Below are 26,846 nucleotides of genomic sequence, written 5' to 3'. Positions count from 1 at the left end.
GCCGATTTCAGCTGGCGAGTGTGATGACCAAAAGATCATCGCCCTGCGTGGACGTTGGCAGAGGATCCGAACCCGACTCGTCGGGAAGCGCTGCAGCATTCGCTCGGCAATGGTCACAATATGTTGAATACGCTGGTTCTCATACGGCAAAGAGAAAATGAAAGAAAATGCCCGATTGCCGACGTGTAACAACTTTGGCCCTTGTCAGTGCTTGGGCGGGTGACCGCATGGGAACACAGGGTACTGTTGGCAATTTTGCTTCCTATTTTTCTTTCTCCTTTGTTTTCGCAGCTGCAGACCGATTCAGTGAGGGAGACGCCACCGTGAAATGAAGGGGCGTGCTGTGTGTCCACCGCCTCGCCTCTCCCTGCCTCTCTCAGTCGTTTCTCGTGCTTGTCGTTTTGATATAGGCCGACTGGAGAGCGTCAGCTCTCGCGTCAGCTGAGCAAAGTCGAGACAAGTCGAGACACACTGTAGGCTGGTCTGCAGCGAGTAAGAGGGAGAAAGAACATTAATTTAACGGCGGGTGGCAAAAGTACTCATACGCAAAGCTGAAAGCCTGCTGCGGTGGCCGGGAATCGAACCCGGATCAACTGCTTGCAAGGCAAATATGCTGACCTTTACACCACCACCGCACAACCGGGCGCCCCCACGCCGCGCTGTGTCGGCTTCCCGCCAGTCGGCAGCGGCCGAAGGTGATCGTAGCCCTAGGCGCATTACGAGGTAGGCTAGGGGAGCACATGCAGATGCATTCGCACGGCGTATCCATGCACATTTCGCACCCTTTGGCAAGAGTCGGCGCCGGCGACGCAAGAGGACGCAGAGGACGGCGTTCTGGCGGCATTTTTAGGCAGTACAGTGCAGGATTCAGCGTCTGCAGCATTTTCTCGACAGAATGCTACGGCGCTTGACGGCAGTCCCACGTTATCTCGAGACATCTGCTCGGGAAGCAGCGAAAGATTGCTACTGGTCTGAGCATCGGTGGTTCAGTGGTAGAATGCTCGCCTGCCACGCGGGCGGCCCGGGTTCGATTCCCGGCCGATGCATCGTTTTGCTTTTCCCGCGGTGCCGTGTGGCTTGCGCGCTTGAGATGCACGATCCACAAGAATGTATAGCGGGATTCCCTTGAGAAGAACCGAGAACGCAGCACGCGCGGTTCCTCACTCAGACGCTCGCGTCATGTTCTGCGGACTGGCGTCGGCCTGGCCTCACAAGTTGCTGTGTCCAGGTGCCTCCGAGGCAATGAACTTGAACGACGGGGAGTACTGCCCATCGTTGCAAAAGCTGCAGCACCACCACAATCAACTGGGCCGGCAATGCACGTGTAGCAACAGAACACGTTATCCACCAAGTAGTGTATCTCTGCGTCTAACAATGGGTACGCTACTTGCCCAGTTCCCAGGACCAACGGTCCGCCCCGTGCCTCGGTAGCGCAGTAGTCAGCGCGTAAGTCTCATAATTTTAAGGTCGTGAGTTCGATCCTCACCCGGGGCATTTAATTTTCTGTGACTCACGGTGGTGCTGTCGCTAGGGCTCGAACTTATTTCTTGTTTGTTATCCACAACGTTTCAACGCTTCAGAGAGAAAATTTATACTTCCTGTTATTGATACTGACAGCTTTCCTTTTCCTCTTCTCCCAGTAGAGCATGAAGCCAAAAGCATTGCTCTGAGACTTTTGAGGTGCGCGCCTTGCCAGCCAGTATGCGCAATGACGTTCGCAAAGAGAGAAGGGTGCGAGAGACCATCCGATCCGTCGAACGGACGCCCAAATCCGGTGAGATCTAGTGGCTAGGATGCCTGGCTATCACCCCGGAGGCCCGGGCTCGATTGCCGGAACCGGAACGGAATTTTTTCCACACGAATCGTCTCAAGTTTCAGCAGTGCGTGCTGCCGTTTCCCGTCCTGCTCGCAGTACAGCTACTGTTTCGTGACCGCCAGCAGAACATAGACGGGCGAAGCAGACACACGGTGACCCTAGAAGTGGCGTGTGGCTTCATGCGACGTGTTTCCAGCGTAGGGCTGAGCAACCGTCCGCGTCGAGGCCCGTTAGCTCAGTCGGTTCCAGCAAACGGCAGGAACGGTCTCGTTTTTATAAAGAGGATCTGATTTATCTTTTACGCAAAAATCCTGCGACTTTGATATTTGGGGGTGATTTTAATTGTGTATTACAAGCTAAGGACCAATCGCCTCATTTTAATTATTGTTTCGAGCTACATTCTCTTGTACGTCAACTACGACTACGCGATGCGTGGGAGGTTAAACACCCCACTTTAGTTAAATTTACATTTTTTACTGCCACGTCAAGTAGTCGACTGGACCGATTGTATATTTCTGATCCCCTTAGTGTTTCTGTTTTAAATGTAGATGTTATTCCAGCCAGTTTTACGGATCATTGTGCCCTTGCGGTTATAATTAATTTGGAGCGTCAGCCTCTTAAACTTTATCGGCCGCTGTGGAAATTAAATGTCTCCTTGCTCGATGACCCTGACATCGAACCTCTAATACAGACGGCGTGGGACATGTGTTTACGTTCTCTGCGATACTATCCGTCTAAGCTTCACTGGTGGATCCACTGTGCGAAGCCAAAACTACGTCGCACTTTAATGTCCTACAGTTATAATAGAGCGCGAGATCTGAAACTGACTTTTGAGTATTATTATTCGGTGCTTCGCGAACTTTATGATACTTCTCGAATGACAGGTGCCCACCTTTCTGAGATTCGGAAAATTAAAGCCAAGCTCCTTAGTATTAAACGGCTTCAGATGGAAGGATTGAAGATTAAATCTAAACCGCCGTCCACCTTAGCACATGAAATGACTTCCATGTACCACCTGTTTCGTCACCACAAGAACCGTCGACGTGTATTTATTGACGGCCTTATGGCAGCTGATGGTTGCCGGCTTACCTTACAGAATCAAATAACCCATGAACTTACCTGCTACTATGAGACCTTATATGCTGTGGCTGATTCTGATCGGCTTGATGTTGACGAGATTTTAACTGCTATCCCATCAGTTTTAACAGAGGACCATAATGTGGAATTTTTAGCTCCTTTTACTGCAGACGAAATTTCAGCTTTCATTGCTTGTTCACCATCTCACAAATCTCCTGGTCCGGATGGCCTTCCTAAGGAATTTTTTGTTCGTTTTTGGACTATTATAGGGCCTGTTTTTACGGATATTGTAAATGAAATCTTGAATGGTGGCACAATTCCAGCCGATTTCAAGAGAGGTACGGTTGTCCTGATACCAAAATCTGCTGGTTTGAAGACAGCTAGTGACTTTCGTCCTTTAACCCTTTTAAATTTTGATTATAAGACGGCTGCTAGGGCTGTTAATGCACGTCTATCCCTCTTGCTTACACCTGTGATAACTCCTTGTCAAAGCTGCTTTCCAGGGCGCTCCATATTGACTCCTCTGGCGGGGTATCGTGATGTCGTGTCGATTGTCGCTGTCACCAATATTTCCTGTGCGCTTTTATTTGTTGATTTTAGTAAGGCTTTTGATCGTGTGTCCCATTCGTTTTTAGAGCTTCTGCTGCGCCGACTCGGTTTTAATGAAAAGGCGCTGCTGGTACTTAAGAATATGACGACTGGTATTTCTGCTAAGATTGACATTAATGGCCAGCTAACGAAGGTCATTGATATTAAACGTGGCGTCCCGCAAGGTAGCCCTTTATCCATGACCCTTTATGCTCTCTCCCTTCAACCACTCCTCTCTCGTCTCAACTCGACACTTCGTGGTCTTACGATTTCTGGGGTTACCCTGACAGCAACAGCTTATGCTGATGATTTGGTTGTTTTGCTTCGTTCCGCCGCCGAAGTGCCGCAGTTGAAAATGGAACTAGATAAATTTTCTGCGGCCTCCGGTTCTCGTCTCAACCCCCGTAAAAGCAAACTTCTGAATTTGCGGGGCTTTGAAAATGTGGTTGTTCCGTGGGTTACGGCTGTTGAACACCATACACATTTAGGCATCTATCTTGAACGGTGTCCTCTTCGTATGGCTGCAAAAAATTGGCAAGTAGCCATTTCCAAGCTTCAAGGTGTTTTATTCGAACACTCATGGCGTTCGATACCGCTACTGCAAAAAAAGCGTGTATTAGACACTTATGTTTTATGTAAAGTATTTTACGTTGCTCAGTTGTTTCCGCTTCCAAGAATGCAGGGTGCAAAAATGGTCCAGCTTATCAACAGATATATTTGGCGGGGGCACATTTTTAAATTACGTTGTGATGTTCTTACGAAGCCGCGTCTTGCGGGCGGCTTGTCGTTCACCGATGTCCGTGTCAAGGCTGCGGCCCTTTATGTTAAGCGCACCCTCCATCTTTTATTTTCTGAGTCCCCGACTGTTACTTCGCGATTATTCCATGTCGTTCGTCCTGCGAGCTTGTCACCGCCTATTAACGTAGGGCCTCTAAATGCGAAGCTACGGCATGTTCGGGACTTCTACATTGAGATTAGTTATCTGGATCTCCACTTCCAACGTCGTCCTGTTTTTACTATGCGAACACTGCTTGACAAATGGCACAGGTCTTCTTCTTCCATCCCGATTGTTTTGCAATATCCCCGTTTTAATTGGCGTCACATATGGACGAATATTAGCTTACCCGTTCATTCAGCACCTGTTGCCTCCCTATGGTATAAGGTAGTTCACCAGCTGATTCCTACGAACGAACGACTTCATCGCATAGGTTTAAGTGTCTCTCCGCTTTGTCAAACGTGTGGTTGTGTTGATACACTCCAACACCGATTTACCTGCGCTGACCGTCTTCGCATGTGGTACTGGCTGCGCCGACAATTGGCGTTACTCACCAGGAGCTCGGAATCGGCATTTACAACTGATATTCTCTGCTGGCCGGACACGGTTTTTTATCCCGGGACAAAGAACAATACCATTATGTGGCTTCTTGGCCGTTACATTTTTGCAGTGGTTGATGGTGATGGTATTTCCGATTTTATTTCGTTTATTGGTTACATGCTTCATGAGTACTGGACGCAACAATCTCTCCCACATATTAAGAGGGACTTTGCGAATATGCTTAGTATTGTCTTCGAAAAGCAGGGGATTGGTTAAGTTTCCACTTCTATTGATCGCTCCTGCGCCAGTTACATTAATGGCACCGGTATAGGGGCATACTGATCTCACTTCACGATAGGGAAGACATTCTCGCTAGCTCTTACTTATTTTGCTTTCCTGCCAAGCTTTTACCTGTTTGGATAGACACTGCATCACAAGCCCCGTGTCCACATATAAATATCATAAGACTCTGAACCAAGGGAAATTACTACGTATTGGTGCCACTGCGCTTCAGTGCAGGGAGGGGGAGACGTCATGGCCAGGCCTCGGGTTTCGAACCCTGCCCAATGCGCCTCCCCCGAGCTGCACTGGGTCAACACAGTGAAAGAAATACAAAAAGAAAAAAAAAATGGATAAGGCATAAAAAAAAAATAAAAAAAAAAAAAAAAAAAAAGTTGGTTAGAGCGTCGTGCTAATAACGCGAAGGTCGTGGGTTCGATCCCCCCACGGGCCAGTAGGCTTTTACTACTACGAAAAGGCAGCGCCGATTTCAGCTGGCGAGTGTGATGACCAAAAGATCATCGCCCTGCGTGGACGTTGGCAGAGGATCCGAACCCGACTCGTCGGGAAGCGCTGCAGCATTCGCTCGGCAATGGTCACAATATGTTGAATACGCTGGTTCTCATACGGCAAACAGAAAATGAAAGAAAATGCCCGATTGCCGACGTGTAACAACTTTGGCCCTTGTCAGTGCTTGGGCGGGTGACCGCATGGGAACACAGGGTACTGTTGGCAATTTTGCTTCCTATTTTTCTTTCTCCTTTGTTTTCGCAGCTGCAGACCGATTCAGTGAGGGAGACGCCACCGTGAAATGAAGGGGCGTGCTGTGTGTCCACCGCCTCGCCTCTCCCTGCCTCTCTCAGTCGTTTCTCGTGCTTGTCGTTTTGATATAGGCCGACTGGAGAGCGTCAGCTCTCGCGTCAGCTGAGCAAAGTCGAGACAAGTCGAGACACACTGTAGGCTGGTCTGCAGCGAGTGAGAGGGAGAAAGAACATTAATTTAACGGCGCGTGGCAAAAGTACTCATACGCAAAGCTGAAAGCCTGCTGCGGTGGCCGGGAATCGAACCCGGATCAACTGCTTGCAAGGCAACTATGCTGACCTTTACACCACCACCGCACAACCGGGCGCCCCCCCGCCGCGCTGTGTCGGCTTCCCGCCAGTCGGCAGCGGCCGAAGGTGATCGTAGCCCTAGGCGCATTACGAGGTAGGCTAGGGGAGCACATGCAGATGCATTCGCACGGCGTATCCATGCACATTTCGCACCCTTTGGCAAGAGTCGGCGCCGGCGACGCAAGAGGACGCAGAGGACGGCGTTCTGGCGGCATTTTTAGGCAGTACAGTGCAGGATTCAGCGTCTGCAGCATTTTCTCGACAGAATGCTACGGCGCTTGACGGCAGTCCCACGTTATCTCGAGACATCTGCTCGGGAAGCAGCGAAAGATTGCTACTGGTCTGAGCATCGGTGGTTCAGTGGTAGAATGCTCGCCTGCCACGCGGGCGGCCCGGGTTCGATTCCCGGCCGATGCATCGTTTTGCTTTTCCCGCGGTGCCGTGTGGCTTGCGCGCTTGAGATGCACGATCCACAAGAATGTATAGCGGGATTCTCTTGAGAAGAACCGAGAACGCAGCACGCGCGGTTCCTCACTCAGACGCTCGCGTCATGTTCTGCGGACTGGCGTCGGCCTGGCCTCACAAGTTGCTGTGTCCAGGTGCCTCCGAGGCAATGAACTTGAACGACGGGGAGTACTGCCCATCGTTGCAAAAGCTGCAGCACCACCACAATCAACTGGGCCGGCAATGCACGTGTAGCAACAGAACACGTTATCCACCAAGTAGTGTATCTCTGCGTCTAACAATGGGTACGCTACTTGCCCAGTTCCCAGGACCAACGGTCCGCCCCGTGCCTCGGTAGCGCAGTAGTCAGCGCGTAAGTCTCATAATTTTAAGGTCGTGAGTTCGATCCTCACCCGGGGCATTTAATTTTCTGTGACTCACGGTGGTGCTGTCGCTAGGGCTCGAACTTATTTCTTGTTTGTTATCCACAACGTTTCAACGCTTCAGAGAGAAAATTTATACTTCCTGTTATTGATACTGACAGCTTTCCTTTTCCTCTTCTCCCAGTAGAGCATGAAGCCAAAAGCATTGCTCTGAGACTTTTGAGGTGCGCGCCTTGCCAGCCAGTATGCGCAATGACGTTCGCAAAGAGAGAAGGGTGCGAGAGACCATCCGATCCGTCGAACGGACGCCCAAATCCGGTGAGATCTAGTGGCTAGGATGCCTGGCTATCACCCCGGAGGCCCGGGCTCGATTGCCGGAACCGGAACGGAATTTTTTCCACACGAATCGTCTCAAGTTTCAGCAGTGCGTGCTGCCGTTTCCCGTCCTGCTCGCAGTACAGCTACTGTTTCGTGACCGCCAGCAGAACATAGACGGGCGAAGCAGACACACGGTGACCCTAGAAGTGGCGTGTGGCTTCATGCGACGTGTTTCCAGCGTAGGGCTGAGCAACCGTCCGCGTCGAGGCCCGTTAGCTCAGTCGGTTCCAGCAAACGGCAGGAACGGTCTCGTTTTTATAAAGAGGATCTGATTTATCTTTTACGCAAAAATCCTGCGACTTTGATATTTGGGGGTGATTTTAATTGTGTATTACAAGCTAAGGACCAATCGCCTCATTTTAATTATTGTTTCGAGCTACATTCTCTTGTACGTCAACTACGACTACGCGATGCGTGGGAGGTTAAACACCCCACTTTAGTTAAATTTACATTTTTTACTGCCACGTCAAGTAGTCGACTGGACCGATTGTATATTTCTGATCCCCTTAGTGTTTCTGTTTTAAATGTAGATGTTATTCCAGCCAGTTTTACGGATCATTGTGCCCTTGCGGTTATAATTAATTTGGAGCGTCAGCCTCTTAAACTTTATCGGCCGCTGTGGAAATTAAATGTCTCCTTGCTCGATGACCCTGACATCGAACCTCTAATACAGACGGCGTGGGACATGTGTTTACGTTCTCTGCGATACTATCCGTCTAAGCTTCACTGGTGGATCCACTGTGCGAAGCCAAAACTACGTCGCACTTTAATGTCCTACAGTTATAATAGAGCGCGAGATCTGAAACTGACTTTTGAGTATTATTATTCGGTGCTTCGCGAACTTTATGATACTTCTCGAATGACAGGTGCCCACCTTTCTGAGATTCGGAAAATTAAAACCAAGCTCCTTAGTATTAAACGGCTTCAGATGGAAGGATTGAAGATTAAATCTAAACCGCCGTCCACCTTAGCACATGAAATGACTTCCATGTACCACCTGTTTCGTCACCACAAGAACCGTCGACGTGTATTGATTGACGGCCTTATGGCAGCTGATGGTTGCCGGCTTACCTTACAGAATCAAATAACCCATGAACTTACCTGCTACTATGAGACCTTATATGCTGTGGCTGATTCTGATCGGCTTGATGTTGACGAGATTTTAACTGCTATCCCATCAGTTTTAACAGAGGACCATAATGTGGAATTTTTAGCTCCTTTTACTGCAGACGAAATTTCAGCTTTCATTGCTTGTTCACCATCTCACAAATCTCCTGGTCCGGATGGCCTTCCTAAGGAATTTTTTGTTCGTTTTTGGACTATTATAGGGCCTGTTTTTACGGATATTGTAAATGAAATCTTGAATGGTGGCACAATTCCAGCCGATTTCAAGAGAGGTACGGTTGTCCTGATACCAAAATCTGCTGGTTTGAAGACAGCTAGTGACTTTCGTCCTTTAACCCTTTTAAATTTTGATTATAAGACGGCTGCTAGGGCTGTTAATGCACGTCTATCCCTCTTGCTTACACCTGTGATAACTCCTTGTCAAAGCTGCTTTCCAGGGCGCTCCATATTGACTCCTCTGGCGGGGTATCGTGATGTCGTGTCGATTGTCGCTGTCACCAATATTTCCTGTGCGCTTTTATTTGTTGATTTTAGTAAGGCTTTTGATCGTGTGTCCCATTCGTTTTTAGAGCTTCTGCTGCGCCGACTCGGTTTTAATGAAAAGGCGCTGCTGGTACTTAAGAATATGACGACTGGTATTTCTGCTAAGATTGACATTAATGGCCAGCTAACGAAGGTCATTGATATTAAACGTGGCGTCCCGCAAGGTAGCCCTTTATCCATGACCCTTTATGCTCTCTCCCTTCAACCACTCCTCTCTCGTCTCAACTCGACACTTCGTGGTCTTACGATTTCTGGGGTTACCCTGACAGCAACAGCTTATGCTGATGATTTGGTTGTTTTGCTTCGTTCCGCCGCCGAAGTGCCGCAGTTGAAAATGGAACTAGATAAATTTTCTGCGGCCTCCGGTTCTCGTCTCAACCCCCGTAAAAGCAAACTTCTGAATTTGCGGGGCTTTGAAAATGTGGTTGTTCCGTGGGTTACGGCTGTTGAACACCATACACATTTAGGCATCTATCTTGAACGGTGTCCTCTTCGTATGGCTGCAAAAAATTGGCAAGTAGCCATTTCCAAGCTTCAAGGTGTTTTATTCGAACACTCATGGCGTTCGATACCGCTACTGCAAAAAAAGCGTGTATTAGACACTTATGTTTTATGTAAAGTATTTTACGTTGCTCAGTTGTTTCCGCTTCCAAGAATGCAGGGTGCAAAAATGGTCCAGCTTATCAACAGATATATTTGGCGGGGGCACATTTTTAAATTACGTTGTGATGTTCTTACGAAGCCGCGTCTTGCGGGCGGCTTGTCGTTCACCGATGTCCGTGTCAAGGCTGCGGCCCTTTATGTTAAGCGCACCCTCCATCTTTTATTTTCTGAGTCCCCGACTGTTACTTCGCGATTATTCCATGTCGTTCGTCCTGCGAGCTTGTCACCGCCTATTAACGTAGGGCCTCTAAATGCGAAGCTACGGCATGTTCGGGACTTCTACATTGAGATTAGTTATCTGGATCTCCACTTCCAACGTCGTCCTGTTTTTACTATGCGAACACTGCTTGACAAATGGCACAGGTCTTCTTCTTCCATCCCGATTGTTTTGCAATATCCCCGTTTTAATTGGCGTCACATATGGACGAATATTAGCTTACCCGTTCATTCAGCACCTGTTGCCTCCCTATGGTATAAGGTAGTTCACCAGCTGATTCCTACGAACGAACGACTTCATCGCATAGGTTTAAGTGTCTCTCCGCTTTGTCAAACGTGTGGTTGTGTTGATACACTCCAACACCGATTTACCTGCGCTGACCGTCTTCGCATGTGGTACTGGCTGCGCCGACAATTGGCGTTACTCACCAGGAGCTCGGAATCGGCATTTACAACTGATATTCTCTGCTGGCCGGACACGGTTTTTTATCCCGGGACAAAGAACAATACCATTATGTGGCTTCTTGGCCGTTACATTTTTGCAGTGGTTGATGGTGATGGTATTTCCGATTTTATTTCGTTTATTGGTTACATGCTTCATGAGTACTGGACGCAACAATCTCTCCCACATATTAAGAGGGACTTTGCGAATATGCTTAGTATTGTCTTCGAAAAGCAGGGGATTGGTTAAGTTTCCACTTCTATTGATCGCTCCTGCGCCAGTTACATTAATGGCACCGGTATAGGGGCATACTGATCTCACTTCACGATAGGGAAGACATTCTCGCTAGCTCTTACTTATTTTGCTTTCCTGCCAAGCTTTTACCTGTTTGGATAGACACTGCATCACAAGCCCCGTGTCCACATATAAATATCATAAGACTCTGAACCAAGGGAAATTACTACGTATTGGTGCCACTGCGCTTCAGTGCAGGGAGGGGGAGACGTCATGGCCAGGCCTCGGGTTTCGAACCCTGCCCAATGCGCCTCCCCCGAGCTGCACTGGGTCAACACAGTGAAAGAAATACAAAAAGAAAAAAAAATGGATAAGGCATAAAAAAAAAATAAAAAAAAAAAAAAAAAAAAGTTGGTTAGAGCGTCGTGCTAATAACGCGAAGGTCGTGGGTTCGATCCCCCCACGGGCCAGTAGGCTTTTACTACTACGAAAAGGCAGCGCCGATTTCAGCTGGCGAGTGTGATGACCAAAAGATCATCGCCCTGCGTGGACGTTGGCAGAGGATCCGAACCCGACTCGTCGGGAAGCGCTGCAGCATTCGCTCGGCAATGGTCACAATATGTTGAATACGCTGGTTCTCATACGGCAAACAGAAAATGAAAGAAAATGCCCGATTGCCGACGTGTAACAACTTTGGCCCTTGTCAGTGCTTGGGCGGGTGACCGCATGGGAACACAGGGTACTGTTGGCAATTTTGCTTCCTATTTTTCTTTCTCCTTTGTTTTCGCAGCTGCAGACCGATTCAGTGAGGGAGACGCCACCGTGAAATGAAGGGGCGTGCTGTGTGTCCACCGCCTCGCCTCTCCCTGCCTCTCTCAGTCGTTTCTCGTGCTTGTCGTTTTGATATAGGCCGACTGGAGAGCGTCAGCTCTCGCGTCAGCTGAGCAAAGTCGAGACAAGTCGAGACACACTGTAGGCTGGTCTGCAGCGAGTAAGAGGGAGAAAGAACATTAATTTAACGGCGCGTGGCAAAAGTACTCATACGCAAAGCTGAAAGCCTGCTGCGGTGGCCGGGAATCGAACCCGGATCAACTGCTTGCAAGGCAACTATGCTGACCTTTACACCACCACCGCACAACCGGGCGCCCCCACGCCGCGCTGTGTCGGCTTCCCGCCAGTCGGCAGCGGCCGAAGGTGATCGTAGCCCTAGGCGCATTACGAGGTAGGCTAGGGGAGCACATGCAGATGCATTCGCACGGCGTATCCATGCACATTTCGCACCCTTTGGCAAGAGTCGGCGCCGGCGACGCAAGAGGACGCAGAGGACGGCGTTCTGGCGGCATTTTTAGGCAGTACAGTGCAGGATTCAGCGTCTGCAGCATTTTCTCGACAGAATGCTACGGCGCTTGACGGCAGTCCCACGTTATCTCGAGACATCTGCTCGGGAAGCAGCGAAAGATTGCTACTGGTCTGAGCATCGGTGGTTCAGTGGTAGAATGCTCGCCTGCCACGCGGGCGGCCCGGGTTCGATTCCCGGCCGATGCATCGTTTTGCTTTTCCCGCGGTGCCGTGTGGCTTGCGCGCTTGAGATGCACGATCCACAAGAATGTATAGCGGGATTCCCTTGAGAAGAACCGAGAACGCAGCACGCGCGGTTCCCCACTCAGACGCTCGCGTCATGTTCTGCGGACTGGCGTCGGCCTGGCCTCACAAGTTGCTGTGTCCAGGTGCCTCCGAGGCAATGAACTTGAACGACGGGGAGTACTGCCCATCGTTGCAAAAGCTGCAGCACCACCACAATCAACTGGGCCGGCAATGCACGTGTAGCAACAGAACACGTTATCCACCAAGTAGTGTATCTCTGCGTCTAACAATGGGTACGCTACTTGCCCAGTTCCCAGGACCAACGGTCCGCCCCGTGCCTTGGTAGCGCAGTAGTCAGCGCGTAAGTCTCATAATTTTAAGGTCGTGAGTTCGATCCTCACCCGGGGCATTTAATTTTCTGTGACTCACGGTGGTGCTGTCGCTAGGGCTCGAACTTATTTCTTGTTTGTTATCCACAACGTTTCAACGCTTCAGAGAGAAAATTTATACTTCCTGTTATTGATACTGACAGCTTTCCTTTTCCTCTTCTCCCAGTAGAGCATGAAGCCAAAAGCATTGCTCTGAGACTTTTGAGGTGCGCGCCTTGCCAGCCAGTATGCGCAATGACGTTCGCAAAGAGAGAAGGGTGCCGACACGGGCCTCGGCACGAAATGTGCGAGAGACCATCCGATCCGTCGAACGGACGCCCAAATCCGGTGAGATCTAGTGGCTAGGATGCCTGGCTATCACCCCGGAGGCCCGGGCTCGATTGCCGGAACCGGAACGGAATTTTTTCCACACGAATCGTCTCAAGTTTCAGCAGTGCGTGCTGCTGTTTCCCGTCCTGCTCGCAGTACAGCTACTGTTTCGTGACCGCCAGCAGAACATAGACGGGCGAAGCAGACACACGGTGACCCTAGAAGTGGCGTGTGGCTTCATGCGACGTGTTTCCAGCGTAGGGCTGAGCAACCGTCCGCGTCGAGGCCCGTTAGCTCAGTTGGTTAGAACGTCGTGCTAATAACGCGAAGGTCGTGGGTTCGATCCCCCCACGGGCCAGTAGGCTTTTACTACTACGAAAAGGCAGCGCCGATTTCAGCTGGCGAGTGTGATGACCGAAAGATCATCGCCCTGCGTGGACGTTGGCAGAGGATCCGAACCCGACTCGTCGGGAAGCGCTGCAGCATTCGCTCGGCAATGGTCACAATATGTTGAATACGCTGGTTCTCATACGGCAAACAGAAAATGAAAGAAAATGCCCGATTGCCGACGTGTAACAACTTTGGCCCTTGTCAGTGCTTGGGCGGGTGACCGCATGGGAACACAGGGTACTGTTGGCAATTTTGCTTCCTATTTTTCTTTCTCCTTTGTTTTCGCAGCTGCAGACCGATTCAGTGAGGGAGACGCCACCGTGAAATGAAGGGGCGTGCTGTGTGTCCACCGCCTCGCCTCTCCCTGCCTCTCTCAGTCGTTTCTCGTGCTTGTCGTTTTGATATAGGCCGACTGGAAAGCGTCAGCTCTCGCGTCAGCTGAGCAAAGTCGAGACAAGTCGAGACACGCTGTAGGCTGGTCTGCAGCGAGTGAGAGGGAGAAAGAACATTAATTTAACGGCGCGTGGCAAAAGTACTCATACGCAAAGCTGAAAGCCTGCTGCGGTGGCCGGGAATCGAACCCGGATCAACTGCTTGCAAGGCAACTATGCTGACCTTTACACCACCACCGCACAACCGGGCGCCCCCACGCCGCGCTGTGTCGGCTTCCCGCCAGTCGGCAGCGGCCGAAGGTGATCGTAGCCCTAGGCGCATTACGAGGTAGGCTAGGGGAGCACATGCAGATGCATTCGCACGGCGTATCCATGCACATTTCGCACCCTTTGGCAAGAGTCGGCGCCGGCGACGCAAGAGGACGCAGAGGACGGCGTTCTGGCGGCATTTTTAGGCAGTACAGTGCAGGATTCAGCGTCTGCAGCATTTTCTCGACAGAATGCTACGGCGCTTGACGGCAGTCCCACGTTATCTCGAGACATCTGCTCGGGAAGCAGCGAAAGATTGCTACTGGTCTGAGCATCGGTGGTTCAGTGGTAGAATGCTCGCCTGCCACGCGGGCGGCCCGGGTTCGATTCCCGGCCGATGCATCGTTTTGCTTTTCCCGCGGTGCCGTGTGGCTTGCGCGCTTGAGATGCACGATCCACAAGAATGTATAGCGGGATTCCCTTGAGAAGAACCGAGAACGCAGCACGCGCGGTTCCCCACTCAGACGCTCGCGTCATGTTCTGCGGACTGGCGTCGGCCTGGCCTCACAAGTTGCTGTGTCCAGGTGCCTCCGAGGCAATGAACTTGAACGACGGGGAGTACTGCCCATCGTTGCAAAAGCTGCAGCACCACCACAATCAACTGGGCCGGCAATGCACGTGTAGCAACAGAACACGTTATCCACCAAGTAGTGTATCTCTGCGTCTAACAATGGGTACGCTACTTGCCCAGTTCCCAGGACCAACGGTCCGCCCCGTGCCTCGGTAGCGCAGTAGTCAGCGCGGAAGTCTCATAATTTTAAGGTCGTGAGTTCGATCCTCACCCGGGGCATTTAATTTTCTGTGACTCACGGTGGTGCTGTCGCTAGGGCTCGAACTTATTTCTTGTTTGTTATCCACAACGTTTCAACGCTTCAGAGAGAAAATTTATACTTCCTGTTATTGATACTGACAGCTTTCCTTTTCCTCTTCTCCCAGTAGAGCATGAAGCCAAAAGCATTGCTCTGAGACTTTTGAGGTGCGCGCCTTGCCAGCCAGTATGCGCAATGACGTTCGCAAAGAGAGAAGGGTGCCGACACGGGCCTCGGCACGAAATGTGCGAGAGACCATCCGATCCGTCGAACGGACGCCCAAATCCGGTGAGATCTAGTGGCTAGGATGCCTGGCTATCACCCCGGAGGCCCGGGCTCGATTGCCGGAACCGGAACGGAATTTTTTCCACACGAATCGTCTCAAGTTTCAGCAGTGCGTGCTGCCGTTTCCCGTCCTGCTCGCAGTACAGCTACTGTTTCGTGACCGCCAGCAGAACATAGACGGGCGAAGCAGACACACGGTGACCCTAGAAGTGGCGTGTGGCTTCATGCGACGTGTTTCCAGCGTAGGGCTGAGCAACCGTCCGCGTCGAGGCCCGTTAGCTCAGTTGGTTAGAGCGTCGTGCTAATAACGCGAAGGTCGTGGGTTCGATCCCCCCACGGGCCAGTAGGCTTTTACTACTACGAAAAGGCAGCGCCGATTTCAGCTGGCGAGTGTGATGACCAAAAGATCATCGCCCTGCGTGGACGTTGGCAGAGGATCCGAACCCGACTCGTCGGGAAGCGCTGCAGCATTCGCTCGGCAATGGTCACAATATGTTGAATACGCTGGTTCTCATACGGCAAAGAGAAAATGAAAGAAAATGCCCGATTGCCGACGTGTAACAACTTTGGCCCTTGTCAGTGCTTGGGCGGGTGACCGCATGGGAACACAGGGTACTGTTGGCAATTTTGCTTCCTATTTTTCTTTCTCCTTTGTTTTCGCAGCTGCAGACCGATTCAGTGAGGGAGACGCCACCGTGAAATGAAGGGGCGTGCTGTGTGTCCACCGCCTCGCCTCTCCCTGCCTCTCTCAGTCGTTTCTCGTGCTTGTCGTTTTGATATAGGCCGACTGGAGAGCGTCAGCTCTCGCGTCAGCTGAGCAAAGTCGAGACAAGTCGAGACACACTGTAGGCTGGTCTGCAGCGAGTAAGAGGGAGAAAGAACATTAATTTAACGGCGCGTGGCAAAAGTACTCATACGCAAAGCTGAAAGCCTGCTGCGGTGGCCGGGAATCGAACCCGGATCAACTGCTTGCAAGGCAACTATGCTGACCTTTACACCACCACCGCACAACCGGGCGCCCCCACGCCGCGCTGTGTCGGCTTCCCGCCAGTCGGCAGCGGCCGAAGGTGATCGTAGCCCTAGGCGCATTACGAGGTAGGCTAGGGGAGCACATGCAGATGCATTCGCACGGCGTATCCATGCACATTTCGCACCCTTTGGCAAGAGTCGGCGCCGGCGACGCAAGAGGACGCAGAGGACGGCGTTCTGGCGGCATTTTTAGGCAGTACAGTGCAGGATTCAGCGTCTGCAGCATTTTCTCGACAGAATGCTACGGCGCTTGACGGCAGTCCCACGTTATCTCGAGACATCTGCTCGGGAAGCAGCGAAAGATTGCTACTGGTCTGAGCATCGGTGGTTCAGTGGTCCGCCCACGCTCTGAAGCGGCGCCCGTCTCTCTCGCGGCCATCCCGTATAAGATGTCCTACATACGGGAGTACTTTTTAACGAGGAGCTACGCTCTGTCAACGGCTACCGACAGACACAGGACCGCCCGCGGACTCTACGTTGCCCTGACTGGACAACCTCCGCGTCATAAACTGGTGTTCCGGAACCCTACAGTGGAATGGGTGAACGTGTGGGCAAACATCAACAACCCGGTGTTGCCGTCGGATGTCAGTGCGCTCTGGTTTAAGATCGTCAACAACACCCTAGCGACGAACCAGCGGCTTGCCGACATTCATCTCCTTCCCTCTGCCAACTGTGGTAGATGTGGTGCTGTGGACACACGGGAACATCGTTTTGAGTGTGCATCGGTGTCGACGGTATGGCGGCTGTGTCAACGAATGGTCGCCCACATTAATCGAACGCCTCCTCACCTTGTGACTGTTCGTCGTGTGATAGTGCCTAACTTCAAAGCTTTCCCGCGGACGAAAAATAACGCCACTGTCTGGATCTTAGGGCATACGATTTATGCCCTTATCGATATGGCCGTCACTGATACTGTGATTTACCTGGATTATTTGTGGGCCCAGTATATGACACTGAAGGATTGCGTTCACTTTCGCGAACTGTTTGCGAATTTTTTGAAGGCGGCCTTGGATTACGGCTATGAAATGGAACTGCGGCAAACACCTTGAACTGAGATTTACTGAGCTGACGCGTTCTATTTTTACTTTCTTTTTCCTTCTTTTCTTTGTTTTATTTGCGTTATGGTTGGTGACTTGTGCCACACCCACACTACGGGTCGTTCTGGTTTTATCTCCAAGGGAGGAATGTCCTTTTACTTTTGAGGAATTTTATTTTGTTCACAAGACTTCATGGGTATTTTAGAAGATACAGCCTGTTTGTGTGGAACATTCATAGTTGCAGGAGTGTTTTTTTTCCAATCTCTTAAATTCTGTTTCCGGACTGTCGCGATTTCATTTTATTACTTTCCTGTGATTTCTGTTTCTTTCGTGTGATGCACACATCGACATAAACTGTCATGTTGTGCTGTTGTCCTGCGTTGACACCTGTTTTGTAACAACTCTCTGCTACATCGGAGTGACTGACGTTAGTCAGGAGGGACAATATATTTTTCTTTTAAGCGGAATATGAGTTTAGTTGAACTACGAGCAGAAGAGTTGAACCAGCGGAGGAAAGAAGACCGTCCACGAATTCCGCGATAAAATTTTTCTTAGTTCTCCATTTTTCTGTGGAAGAAGACACCACACTAACTGAGCAGAAGATGATTTTGTTTTAAGTTATACCACTGTTCCACGAAGTTCGACAGTCCAGCAAATATAGCGATGAAGCTCGCCGAAGAAGGCATATTTTGGTGAGAGTAAGGAGGGCTATAAGGGGAGTTGGGAGGCCAAAAAAAAAAAAAAAAAAAAAAAAAAAAAAAAAAAAAAGTGGTAGAATGCTCGCCTGCCACGCGGGCGGCCCGGGTTCGATTCCCGGCCGATGCATCGCTTTGCTTTTCCCGCGGTGCCGTGTGGCTTGCGCGCTTGAGATGCACGATCCACAAGAATGTATAGCGGGATTCCCTTGAGAAGAACCGAGAACGCAGCACGCGCGGTTCCCCACTCAGACGCTCGCGTCATGTTCTGCGGACTGGCGTCGGCCTGGCCTCACAAGTTGCTGTGTCCAGGTGCCTCCGAGGCAATGAACTTGAACGACGGGGAGTACTGCCCATCGTTGCAAAAGCTGCAGCACCACCACAATCAACTGGGCCGGCAATGCACGTGTAGCAACAGAACACGTTATCCACCAAGTAGTGTATCTCTGCGTCTAACAATGGGTACGCTACTTGCCCAGTTCCCAGGACCAACGGTCCGCCCCGTGCCTCGGTAGCGCAGTAGTCAGCGCGTAAGTCTCATAATTTTAAGGTCGTGAGTTCGATCCTCACCCGGGGCATTTAATTTTCTGTGACTCACGGTGGTGCTGTCGCTAGGGCTCGAACTTATTTCTTGTTTGTTATCCACAACGTTTCAACGCTTCAGAGAGAAAATTTATACTTCCTGTTATTGATACTGACAGCTTTCCTTTTCCTCTTCTCCCAGTAGAGCATGAAGCCAAAAGCATTGCTCTGAGACTTTTGAGGTGCGCGCCTTGCCAGCCAGTATGCGCAATGACGTTCGCAAAGAGAGAAGGGTGCCGACACGGGCTTCGGCACGAAATGTGCGAGAGACCATCCGATCCGTCGAACGGACGCCCAAATCCGGTGAGATCTAGTGGCTAGGATGCCTGGCTATCACCCCGGAGGCCCGGGCTCGATTGCCGGAACCGGAACGGAATTTTTTCCACACGAATCGTCTCAAGTTTCAGCAGTGCGTGCTGCTGTTTCCCGTCCTGCTCGCAGTACAGCTACTGTTTCGTGACCGCCAGCAGAACATAGACGGGCGAAGCAGACACACGGTGACCCTAGAAGTGGCGTGTGGCTTCATGCGACGTGTTTCCAGCGTAGGGCTGAGCAACCGTCCGCGTCGAGGCCCGTTAGCTCAGTTGGTTAGAACGTCGTGCTAATAACGCGAAGGTCGTGGGTTCGATCCCCCCACGGGCCAGTAGGCTTTTACTACTACGAAAAGGCAGCGCCGATTTCAGCTGGCGAGTGTGATGACCGAAAGATCATCGCCCTGCGTGGACGTTGGCAGAGGATCCGAACCCGACTCGTCGGGAAGCGCTGCAGCATTCGCTCGGCAATGGTCACAATATGTTGAATACGCTGGTTCTCATACGGCAAAGAGAAAATGAAAGAAAATGCCCGATTGCCGACGTGTAACAACTTTGGCCCTTGTCAGTGCTTGGGCGGGTGACCGCATGGGAACACAGGGTACTGTTGGCAATTTTGCTTCCTATTTTTCTTTCTCCTTTGTTTTCGCAGCTGCAGACCGATTCAGTGAGGGAGACGCCACCGTGAAATGAAGGGGCGTGCTGTGTGTCCACCGCCTCGCCTCTCCCTGCCTCTCTCAGTCGTTTCTCGTGCTTGTCGTTTTGATATAGGCCGACTGGAGAGCGTCAGCTCTCGCGTCAGCTGAGCAAAGTCGAGACAAGTCGAGACACACTGTAGGCTGGTCTGCAGCGAGTGAGAGGGAGAAAGAACATTAATTTAACGGCGCGTGGCAAAAGTACTCATACGCAAAGCTGAAAGCCTGCTGCGGTGGCCGGGAATCGAACCCGGATCAACTGCTTGCAAGGCAACTATGCTGACCTTTACACCACCACCGCACAACCGGGCGCCCCCACGCCGCGCTGTGTCGGCTTCCCGCCAGTCGGCAGCGGCCGAAGGTGATCGTAGCCCTAGGCGCATTACGAGGTAGGCTAGGGGAGCACATGCAGATGCATTCGCACGGCGTATCCATGCACATTTCGCACCCTTTGGCAAGAGTCGGCGCCGGCGACGCAAGAGGACGCAGAGGACGGCGTTCTGGCGGCATTTTTAGGCAGTACAGTGCAGGATTCAGCGTCTGCAGCATTTTCTCGACAGAATGCTACGGCGCTTGACGGCAGTCCCACGTTATCTCGAGACATCTGCTCGGGAAGCAGCGAAAGATTGCTACTGGTCTGAGCATCGGTGGTTCAGTGGTCCGCCCACGCTCTGAAGCGGCGCCCGTCTCTCTCGCGGCCATCCCGTATAAGATGTCCTACATACGGGAGTACTTTTTAACGAGGAGCTACGCTCTGTCAACGGCTACCGACAGACACAGGACCGCCCGCGGACTCTACGTTGCCCTGACTGGACAACCTCCGCGTCATAAACTGGTGTTCCGGAACCCTACAGTGGAATGGGTGAACGTGTGGGCAAACATCAACAACCCGGTGTTGCCGTCGGATGTCAGTGCGCTCTGGTTTAAGATCGTCAACAACACCCTAGCGACGAACCAGCGGCTTGCCGACATTCATCTCCTTCCCTCTGCCAACTGTGGTAGATGTGGTGCTGTGGACACACGGGAACATCGTTTTGAGTGTGCATCGGTGTCGACGGTATGGCGGCTGTGTCAACGAATGGTCGCCCACATTAATCGAACGCCTCCTCACCTTGTGACTGTTCGTCGTGTGATAGTGCCTAACTTCAAAGCTTTCCCGCGGACGAAAAATAACGCCACTGTCTGGATCTTAGGGCATACGATTTATGCCCTTATCGATATGGCCGTCACTGATACTGTGATTTACCTGGATTATTTGTGGGCCCAGTATATGACACTGAAGGATTGCGTTCACTTTCGCGAACTGTTTGCGAATTTTTTGAAGGCGGCCTTGGATTACGGCTATGAAATGGAACTGCGGCAAACACCTTGAACTGAGATTTACTGAGCTGACGCGTTCTATTTTTACTTTCTTTTTCCTTCTTTTCTTTGTTTTATTTGCGTTATGGTTGGTGACTTGTGCCACACCCACACTACGGGTCGTTCTGGTTTTATCTCCAAGGGAGGAATGTCCTTTTACTTTTGAGGAATTTTATTTTGTTCACAAGACTTCATGGGTATTTTAGAAGATACAGCCTGTTTGTGTGGAACATTCATAGTTGCAGGAGTGTTTTTTTTCCAATCTCTTAAATTCTGTTTCCGGACTGTCGCGATTTCATTTTATTACTTTCCTGTGATTTCTGTTTCTTTCGTGTGATGCACACATCGACATAAACTGTCATGTTGTGCTGTTGTCCTGCGTTGACACCTGTTTTGTAACAACTCTCTGCTACATCGGAGTGACTGACGTTAGTCAGGAGGGACAATATATTTTTCTTTTAAGCGGAATATGAGTTTAGTTGAACTACGAGCAGAAGAGTTGAACCAGCGGAGGAAAGAAGACCGTCCACGAATTCCGCGATAAAATTTTTCTTAGTTCTCCATTTTTCTGTGGAAGAAGACACCACACTAACTGAGCAGAAGATGATTTTGTTTTAAGTTATACCACTGTTCCACGAAGTTCGACAGTCCAGCAAATATAGCGATGAAGCTCGCCGAAGAAGGCATATTTTGGTGAGAGTAAGGAGGGCTATAAGGGGAGTTGGGAGGCCAAAAAAAAAAAAAAAAAAAAAAAAAAAAAAAAAAAAAAAAGTGGTAGAATGCTCGCCTGCCACGCGGGCGGCCCGGGTTCGATTCCCGGCCGATGCATCGCTTTGCTTTTCCCGCGGTGCCGTGTGGCTTGCGCGCTTGAGATGCACGATCCACAAGAATGTATAGCGGGATTCCCTTGAGAAGAACCGAGAACGCAGCACGCGCGGTTCCCCACTCAGACGCTCGCGTCATGTTCTGCGGACTGGCGTCGGCCTGGCCTCACAAGTTGCTGTGTCCAGGTGCCTCCGAGGCAATGAACTTGAACGACGGGGAGTACTGCCCATCGTTGCAAAAGCTGCAGCACCACCACAATCAACTGGGCCGGCAATGCACGTGTAGCAACAGAACACGTTATCCACCAAGTAGTGTATCTCTGCGTCTAACAATGGGTACGCTACTTGCCCAGTTCCCAGGACCAACGGTCCGCCCCGTGCCTCGGTAGCGCAGTAGTCAGCGCGTAAGTCTCATAATTTTAAGGTCGTGAGTTCGATCCTCACCCGGGGCATTTAATTTTCTGTGACTCACGGTGGTGCTGTCGCTAGGGCTCGAACTTATTTCTTGTTTGTTATCCACAACGTTTCAACGCTTCAGAGAGAAAATTTATACTTCCTGTTATTGATACTGACAGCTTTCCTTTTCCTCTTCTCCCAGTAGAGCATGAAGCCAAAAGCATTGCTCTGAGACTTTTGAGGTGCGCGCCTTGCCAGCCAGTATGCGCAATGACGTTCGCAAAGAGAGAAGGGTGCCGACACGGGCTTCGGCACGAAATGTGCGAGAGACCATCCGATCCGTCGAACGGACGCCCAAATCCGGTGAGATCTAGTGGCTAGGATGCCTGGCTATCACCCCGGAGGCCCGGGCTCGATTGCCGGAACCGGAACGGAATTTTTTCCACACGAATCGTCTCAAGTTTCAGCAGTGCGTGCTGCTGTTTCCCGTCCTGCTCGCAGTACAGCTACTGTTTCGTGACCGCCAGCAGAACATAGACGGGCGAAGCAGACACACGGTGACCCTAGAAGTGGCGTGTGGCTTCATGCGACGTGTTTCCAGCGTAGGGCTGAGCAACCGTCCGCGTCGAGGCCCGTTAGCTCAGTTGGTTAGAACGTCGTGCTAATAACGCGAAGGTCGTGGGTTCGATCCCCCCACGGGCCAGTAGGCTTTTACTACTACGAAAAGGCAGCGCCGATTTCAGCTGGCGAGTGTGATGACCGAAAGATCATCGCCCTGCGTGGACGTTGGCAGAGGATCCGAACCCGACTCGTCGGGAAGCGCTGCAGCATTCGCTCGGCAATGGTCACAATATGTTGAATACGCTGGTTCTCATACGGCAAAGAGAAAATGAAAGAAAATGCCCGATTGCCGACGTGTAACAACTTTGGCCCTTGTCAGTGCTTGGGCGGGTGACCGCATGGGAACACAGGGTACTGTTGGCAATTTTGCTTCCTATTTTTCTTTCTCCTTTGTTTTCGCAGCTGCAGACCGATTCAGTGAGGGAGACGCCACCGTGAAATGAAGGGGCGTGCTGTGTGTCCACCGCCTCGCCTCTCCCTGCCTCTCTCAGTCGTTTCTCGTGCTTGTCGTTTTGATATAGGCCGACTGGAGAGCGTCAGCTCTCGCGTCAGCTGAGCAAAGTCGAGACAAGTCGAGACACACTGTAGGCTGGTCTGCAGCGAGTGAGAGGGAGAAAGAACATTAATTTAACGGCGCGTGGCAAAAGTACTCATACGCAAAGCTGAAAGCCTGCTGCGGTGGCCGGGAATCGAACCCGGATCAACTGCTTGCAAGGCAACTATGCTGACCTTTACACCACCACCGCACAACCGGGCGCCCCCACGCCGCGCTGTGTCGGCTTCCCGCCAGTCGGCAGCGGCCGAAGGTGATCGTAGCCCTAGGCGCATTACGAGGTAGGCTAGGGGAGCACATGCAGATGCATTCGCACGGCGTATCCATGCACATTTCGCACCCTTTGGCAAGAGTCGGCGCCGGCGACGCAAGAGGACGCAGAGGACGGCGTTCTGGCGGCATTTTTAGGCAGTACAGTGCAGGATTCAGCGTCTGCAGCATTTTCTCGACAGAATGCTACGGCGCTTGACGGCAGTCCCACGTTATCTCGAGACATCTGCTCGGGAAGCAGCGAAAGATTGCTACTGGTCTGAGCATCTGTGGTTCAGTGGTAGAATGCTCACCTGCCACGCGGGCGGCCCGGGTTCGATTCACGGCCGATGCATCGTTTTGCTTTTCCCGCGGTGCCGTGTGGCTTGCGCGCTTGAGATGCACGATCCACAAGAATGTATAGCGGGATTCCCTTGAGAAGAACCGAGAACGCAGCACGCGCGGTTCCCCACTCAGACGCTCGCGTCATGTTCTGCGGACTGGCGTCGGCCTGGCCTCACAAGTTGCTGTGTCCAGGTGCCTCCGAGGCAATGAACTTGAACGACGGGGAGTACTGCCCATCGTTGCAAAAGCTGCAGCACCACCACAATCAACTGGGCCGGCAATGCACGTGTAGCAACAGAACACGTTATCCACCAAGTAGTGTATCTCTGCGTCTAACAATGGGTACGCTACTTGCCCAGTTCCCAGGACCAACGGTCCGCCCCGTGCCTCGGTAGCGCAGTAGTCAGCGCGTAAGTCTCATAATTTTAAGGTCGTGAGTTCGATCCTCACCCGGGGCATTTAATTTTCTGTGACTCACGGTGGTGCTGTCGCTAGGGCTCGAACTTATTTCTTGTTTGTTATCCACAACGTTTCAACGCTTCAGAGAGAAAATTTATACTTCCTGTTATTGATACTGACAGCTTTCCTTTTCCTCTTCTCCCAGTAGAGCATGAAGCCAAAAGCATTGCTCTGAGACTTTTGAGGTGCGCGCCTTGCCAGCCAGTATGCGCAATGACGTTCGCAAAGAGAGAAGGGTGCCGACACGGGCCTCGGCACGAAATGTGCGAGAGACCATCCGATCCGTCGAACGGACGCCCAAATCCGGTGAGATCTAGTGGCTAGGATGCCTGGCTATCACCCCGGAGGCCCGGGCTCGATTGCCGGAACCGGAACGGAATTTTTTCCACACGAATCGTCTCAAGTTTCAGCAGTGCGTGCTGCTGTTTCCCGTCCTGCTCGCAGTACAGCTACTGTTTCGTGACCGCCAGCAGAACATAGACGGGCGAAGCAGACACACGGTGACCCTAGAAGTGGCGTGTGGCTTCATGCGACGTGTTTCCAGCGTAGGGCTGAGCAACCGTCCGCGTCGAGGCCCGTTAGCTCAGTTGGTTAGAACGTCGTGCTAATAACGCGAAGGTCGTGGGTTCGATCCCCCCACGGGCCAGTAGGCTTTTACTACTACGAAAAGGCAGCGCCGATTTCAGCTGGCGAGTGTGATGACCGAAAGATCATCGCCCTGCGTGGACGTTGGCAGAGGATCCGAACCCGACTCGTCGGGAAGCGCTGCAGCATTCGCTCGGCAATGGTCACAATATGTTGAATACGCTGGTTCTCATACGGCAAAGAGAAAATGAAAGAAAATGCCCGATTGCCGACGTGTAACAACTTTGGCCCTTGTCAGTGCTTGGGCGGGTGACCGCATGGGAACACAGGGTACTGTTGGCAATTTTGCTTCCTATTTTTCTTTCTCCTTTGTTTTCGCAGCTGCAGACCGATTCAGTGAGGGAGACGCCACCGTGAAATGAAGGGGCGTGCTGTGTGTCCACCGCCTCGCCTCTCCCTGCCTCTCTCAGTCGTTTCTCGTGCTTGTCGTTTTGATATAGGCCGACTGGAGAGCGTCAGCTCTCGCGTCAGCTGAGCAAAGTCGAGACAAGTCGAGACACACTGTAGGCTGGTCTGCAGCGAGTGAGAGGGAGAAAGAACATTAATTTAACGGCGCGTGGCAAAAGTACTCATACGCAAAGCTGAAAGCCTGCTGCGGTGGCCGGGAATCGAACCCGGATCAACTGCTTGCAAGGCAACTATGCTGACCTTTACACCACCACCGCACAACCGGGCGCCCCCCCGCCGCGCTGTGTCGGCTTCCCGCCAGTCGGCAGCGGCCGAAGGTGATCGTAGCCCTAGGCGCATTACGAGGTAGGCTAGGGGAGCACATGCAGATGCATTCGCACGGCGTATCCATGCACATTTCGCACCCTTTGGCAAGAGTCGGCGCCGGCGACGCAAGAGGACGCAGAGGACGGCGTTCTGGCGGCATTTTTAGGCAGTACAGTGCAGGATTCAGCGTCTGCAGCATTTTCTCGACAGAATGCTACGGCGCTTGACGGCAGTCCCACGTTATCTCGAGACATCTGCTCGGGAAGCAGCGAAAGATTGCTACTGGTCTGAGCATCTGTGGTTCAGTGGTAGAATGCTCACCTGCCACGCGGGCGGCCCGGGTTCGATTCACGGCCGATGCATCGTTTTGCTTTTCCCGCGGTGCCGTGTGGCTTGCGCGCTTGAGATGCACGATCCACAAGAATGTATAGCGGGATTCCCTTGAGAAGAACCGAGAACGCAGCACGCGCGGTTCCCCACTCAGACGCTCGCGTCATGTTCTGCGGACTGGCGTCGGCCTGGCCTCACAAGTTGCTGTGTCCAGGTGCCTCCGAGGCAATGAACTTGAACGACGGGGAGTACTGCCCATCGTTGCAAAAGCTGCAGCACCACCACAATCAACTGGGCCGGCAATGCACGTGTAGCAACAGAACACGTTATCCACCAAGTAGTGTATCTCTGCGTCTAACAATGGGTACGCTACTTGCCCAGTTCCCAGGACCAACGGTCCGCCCCGTGCCTCGGTAGCGCAGTAGTCAGCGCGTAAGTCTCATAATTTTAAGGTCGTGAGTTCGATCCTCACCCGGGGCATTTAATTTTCTGTGACTCACGGTGGTGCTGTCGCTAGGGCTCGAACTTATTTCTTGTTTGTTATCCACAACGTTTCAACGCTTCAGAGAGAAAATTTATACTTCCTGTTATTGATACTGACAGCTTTCCTTTTCCTCTTCTCCCAGTAGAGCATGAAGCCAAAAGCATTGCTCTGAGACTTTTGAGGTGCGCGCCTTGCCAGCCAGTATGCGCAATGACGTTCGCAAAGAGAGAAGGGTGCCGACACGGGCCTCGGCACGAAATGTGCGAGAGACCATCCGATCCGTCGAACGGACGCCCAAATCCGGTGAGATCTAGTGGCTAGGATGCCTGGCTATCACCCCGGAGGCCCGGGCTCGATTGCCGGAACCGGAACGGAATTTTTTCCACACGAATCGTCTCAAGTTTCAGCAGTGCGTGCTGCTGTTTCCCGTCCTGCT

General features: G+C 51.7%; 27 non-coding genes across 27 annotated transcripts; 19 read left to right on the top strand and 8 right to left on the bottom strand.

Annotated features, from left to right (window-relative positions):
* Positions 1-563: 563 nt before the first annotated feature.
* Trnaa-ugc lies at positions 564-635 on the bottom strand. The gene has a single exon. It is a non-coding gene; the product is annotated as a tRNA-Ala (tRNA).
* A 340-nt stretch (positions 636-975) lies between these two features.
* Positions 976-1,046, top strand: Trnag-gcc. Its single transcript has one exon. It is a non-coding gene; the product is annotated as a tRNA-Gly (tRNA).
* Positions 1,047-1,421: 375 nt separating this feature from the next.
* Trnam-cau lies at positions 1,422-1,494 on the top strand. The gene has a single exon. It is a non-coding gene; the product is annotated as a tRNA-Met (tRNA).
* A 4,627-nt stretch (positions 1,495-6,121) lies between these two features.
* Positions 6,122-6,193, bottom strand: Trnaa-ugc. Its single transcript has one exon. It is a non-coding gene; the product is annotated as a tRNA-Ala (tRNA).
* A 340-nt stretch (positions 6,194-6,533) lies between these two features.
* Positions 6,534-6,604, top strand: Trnag-gcc. Its single transcript has one exon. It is a non-coding gene; the product is annotated as a tRNA-Gly (tRNA).
* A 375-nt stretch (positions 6,605-6,979) lies between these two features.
* On the top strand, positions 6,980-7,052 carry Trnam-cau. The gene has a single exon. It is a non-coding gene; the product is annotated as a tRNA-Met (tRNA).
* A 4,625-nt stretch (positions 7,053-11,677) lies between these two features.
* Trnaa-ugc lies at positions 11,678-11,749 on the bottom strand. Its single transcript has one exon. It is a non-coding gene; the product is annotated as a tRNA-Ala (tRNA).
* A 340-nt stretch (positions 11,750-12,089) lies between these two features.
* On the top strand, positions 12,090-12,160 carry Trnag-gcc. Its single transcript has one exon. It is a non-coding gene; the product is annotated as a tRNA-Gly (tRNA).
* Positions 12,161-12,535: 375 nt separating this feature from the next.
* Positions 12,536-12,608, top strand: Trnam-cau. The gene has a single exon. It is a non-coding gene; the product is annotated as a tRNA-Met (tRNA).
* Positions 12,609-13,181: 573 nt separating this feature from the next.
* Positions 13,182-13,255, top strand: Trnai-aau. The gene has a single exon. It is a non-coding gene; the product is annotated as a tRNA-Ile (tRNA).
* A 592-nt stretch (positions 13,256-13,847) lies between these two features.
* Positions 13,848-13,919, bottom strand: Trnaa-ugc. The gene has a single exon. It is a non-coding gene; the product is annotated as a tRNA-Ala (tRNA).
* Positions 13,920-14,259: 340 nt separating this feature from the next.
* On the top strand, positions 14,260-14,330 carry Trnag-gcc. Its single transcript has one exon. It is a non-coding gene; the product is annotated as a tRNA-Gly (tRNA).
* Positions 14,331-14,705: 375 nt separating this feature from the next.
* Trnam-cau lies at positions 14,706-14,778 on the top strand. The gene has a single exon. It is a non-coding gene; the product is annotated as a tRNA-Met (tRNA).
* A 573-nt stretch (positions 14,779-15,351) lies between these two features.
* On the top strand, positions 15,352-15,425 carry Trnai-aau. The gene has a single exon. It is a non-coding gene; the product is annotated as a tRNA-Ile (tRNA).
* A 592-nt stretch (positions 15,426-16,017) lies between these two features.
* On the bottom strand, positions 16,018-16,089 carry Trnaa-ugc. The gene has a single exon. It is a non-coding gene; the product is annotated as a tRNA-Ala (tRNA).
* A 2,259-nt stretch (positions 16,090-18,348) lies between these two features.
* On the top strand, positions 18,349-18,421 carry Trnam-cau. The gene has a single exon. It is a non-coding gene; the product is annotated as a tRNA-Met (tRNA).
* A 573-nt stretch (positions 18,422-18,994) lies between these two features.
* Positions 18,995-19,068, top strand: Trnai-aau. Its single transcript has one exon. It is a non-coding gene; the product is annotated as a tRNA-Ile (tRNA).
* Positions 19,069-19,660: 592 nt separating this feature from the next.
* On the bottom strand, positions 19,661-19,732 carry Trnaa-ugc. Its single transcript has one exon. It is a non-coding gene; the product is annotated as a tRNA-Ala (tRNA).
* Positions 19,733-21,993: 2,261 nt separating this feature from the next.
* On the top strand, positions 21,994-22,066 carry Trnam-cau. The gene has a single exon. It is a non-coding gene; the product is annotated as a tRNA-Met (tRNA).
* Positions 22,067-22,639: 573 nt separating this feature from the next.
* On the top strand, positions 22,640-22,713 carry Trnai-aau. The gene has a single exon. It is a non-coding gene; the product is annotated as a tRNA-Ile (tRNA).
* Positions 22,714-23,305: 592 nt separating this feature from the next.
* Trnaa-ugc lies at positions 23,306-23,377 on the bottom strand. Its single transcript has one exon. It is a non-coding gene; the product is annotated as a tRNA-Ala (tRNA).
* Positions 23,378-23,717: 340 nt separating this feature from the next.
* Positions 23,718-23,788, top strand: Trnag-gcc. The gene has a single exon. It is a non-coding gene; the product is annotated as a tRNA-Gly (tRNA).
* A 375-nt stretch (positions 23,789-24,163) lies between these two features.
* Trnam-cau lies at positions 24,164-24,236 on the top strand. Its single transcript has one exon. It is a non-coding gene; the product is annotated as a tRNA-Met (tRNA).
* A 573-nt stretch (positions 24,237-24,809) lies between these two features.
* Positions 24,810-24,883, top strand: Trnai-aau. Its single transcript has one exon. It is a non-coding gene; the product is annotated as a tRNA-Ile (tRNA).
* Positions 24,884-25,475: 592 nt separating this feature from the next.
* Positions 25,476-25,547, bottom strand: Trnaa-ugc. The gene has a single exon. It is a non-coding gene; the product is annotated as a tRNA-Ala (tRNA).
* Positions 25,548-25,887: 340 nt separating this feature from the next.
* Positions 25,888-25,958, top strand: Trnag-gcc. Its single transcript has one exon. It is a non-coding gene; the product is annotated as a tRNA-Gly (tRNA).
* Positions 25,959-26,333: 375 nt separating this feature from the next.
* On the top strand, positions 26,334-26,406 carry Trnam-cau. Its single transcript has one exon. It is a non-coding gene; the product is annotated as a tRNA-Met (tRNA).
* The last annotated feature ends 440 nt before the right edge of the window (positions 26,407-26,846 follow it).

This window comes from Schistocerca piceifrons, chromosome 2 (genome assembly GCF_021461385.2).
Source record: "Schistocerca piceifrons isolate TAMUIC-IGC-003096 chromosome 2, iqSchPice1.1, whole genome shotgun sequence".
Classification (NCBI taxonomy): domain Eukaryota; kingdom Metazoa; phylum Arthropoda; class Insecta; order Orthoptera; family Acrididae; genus Schistocerca; species Schistocerca piceifrons.
Note: the sequence above shows the minus strand (reverse complement) of the source record. Positions and strands in the feature narration are given on the sequence as shown.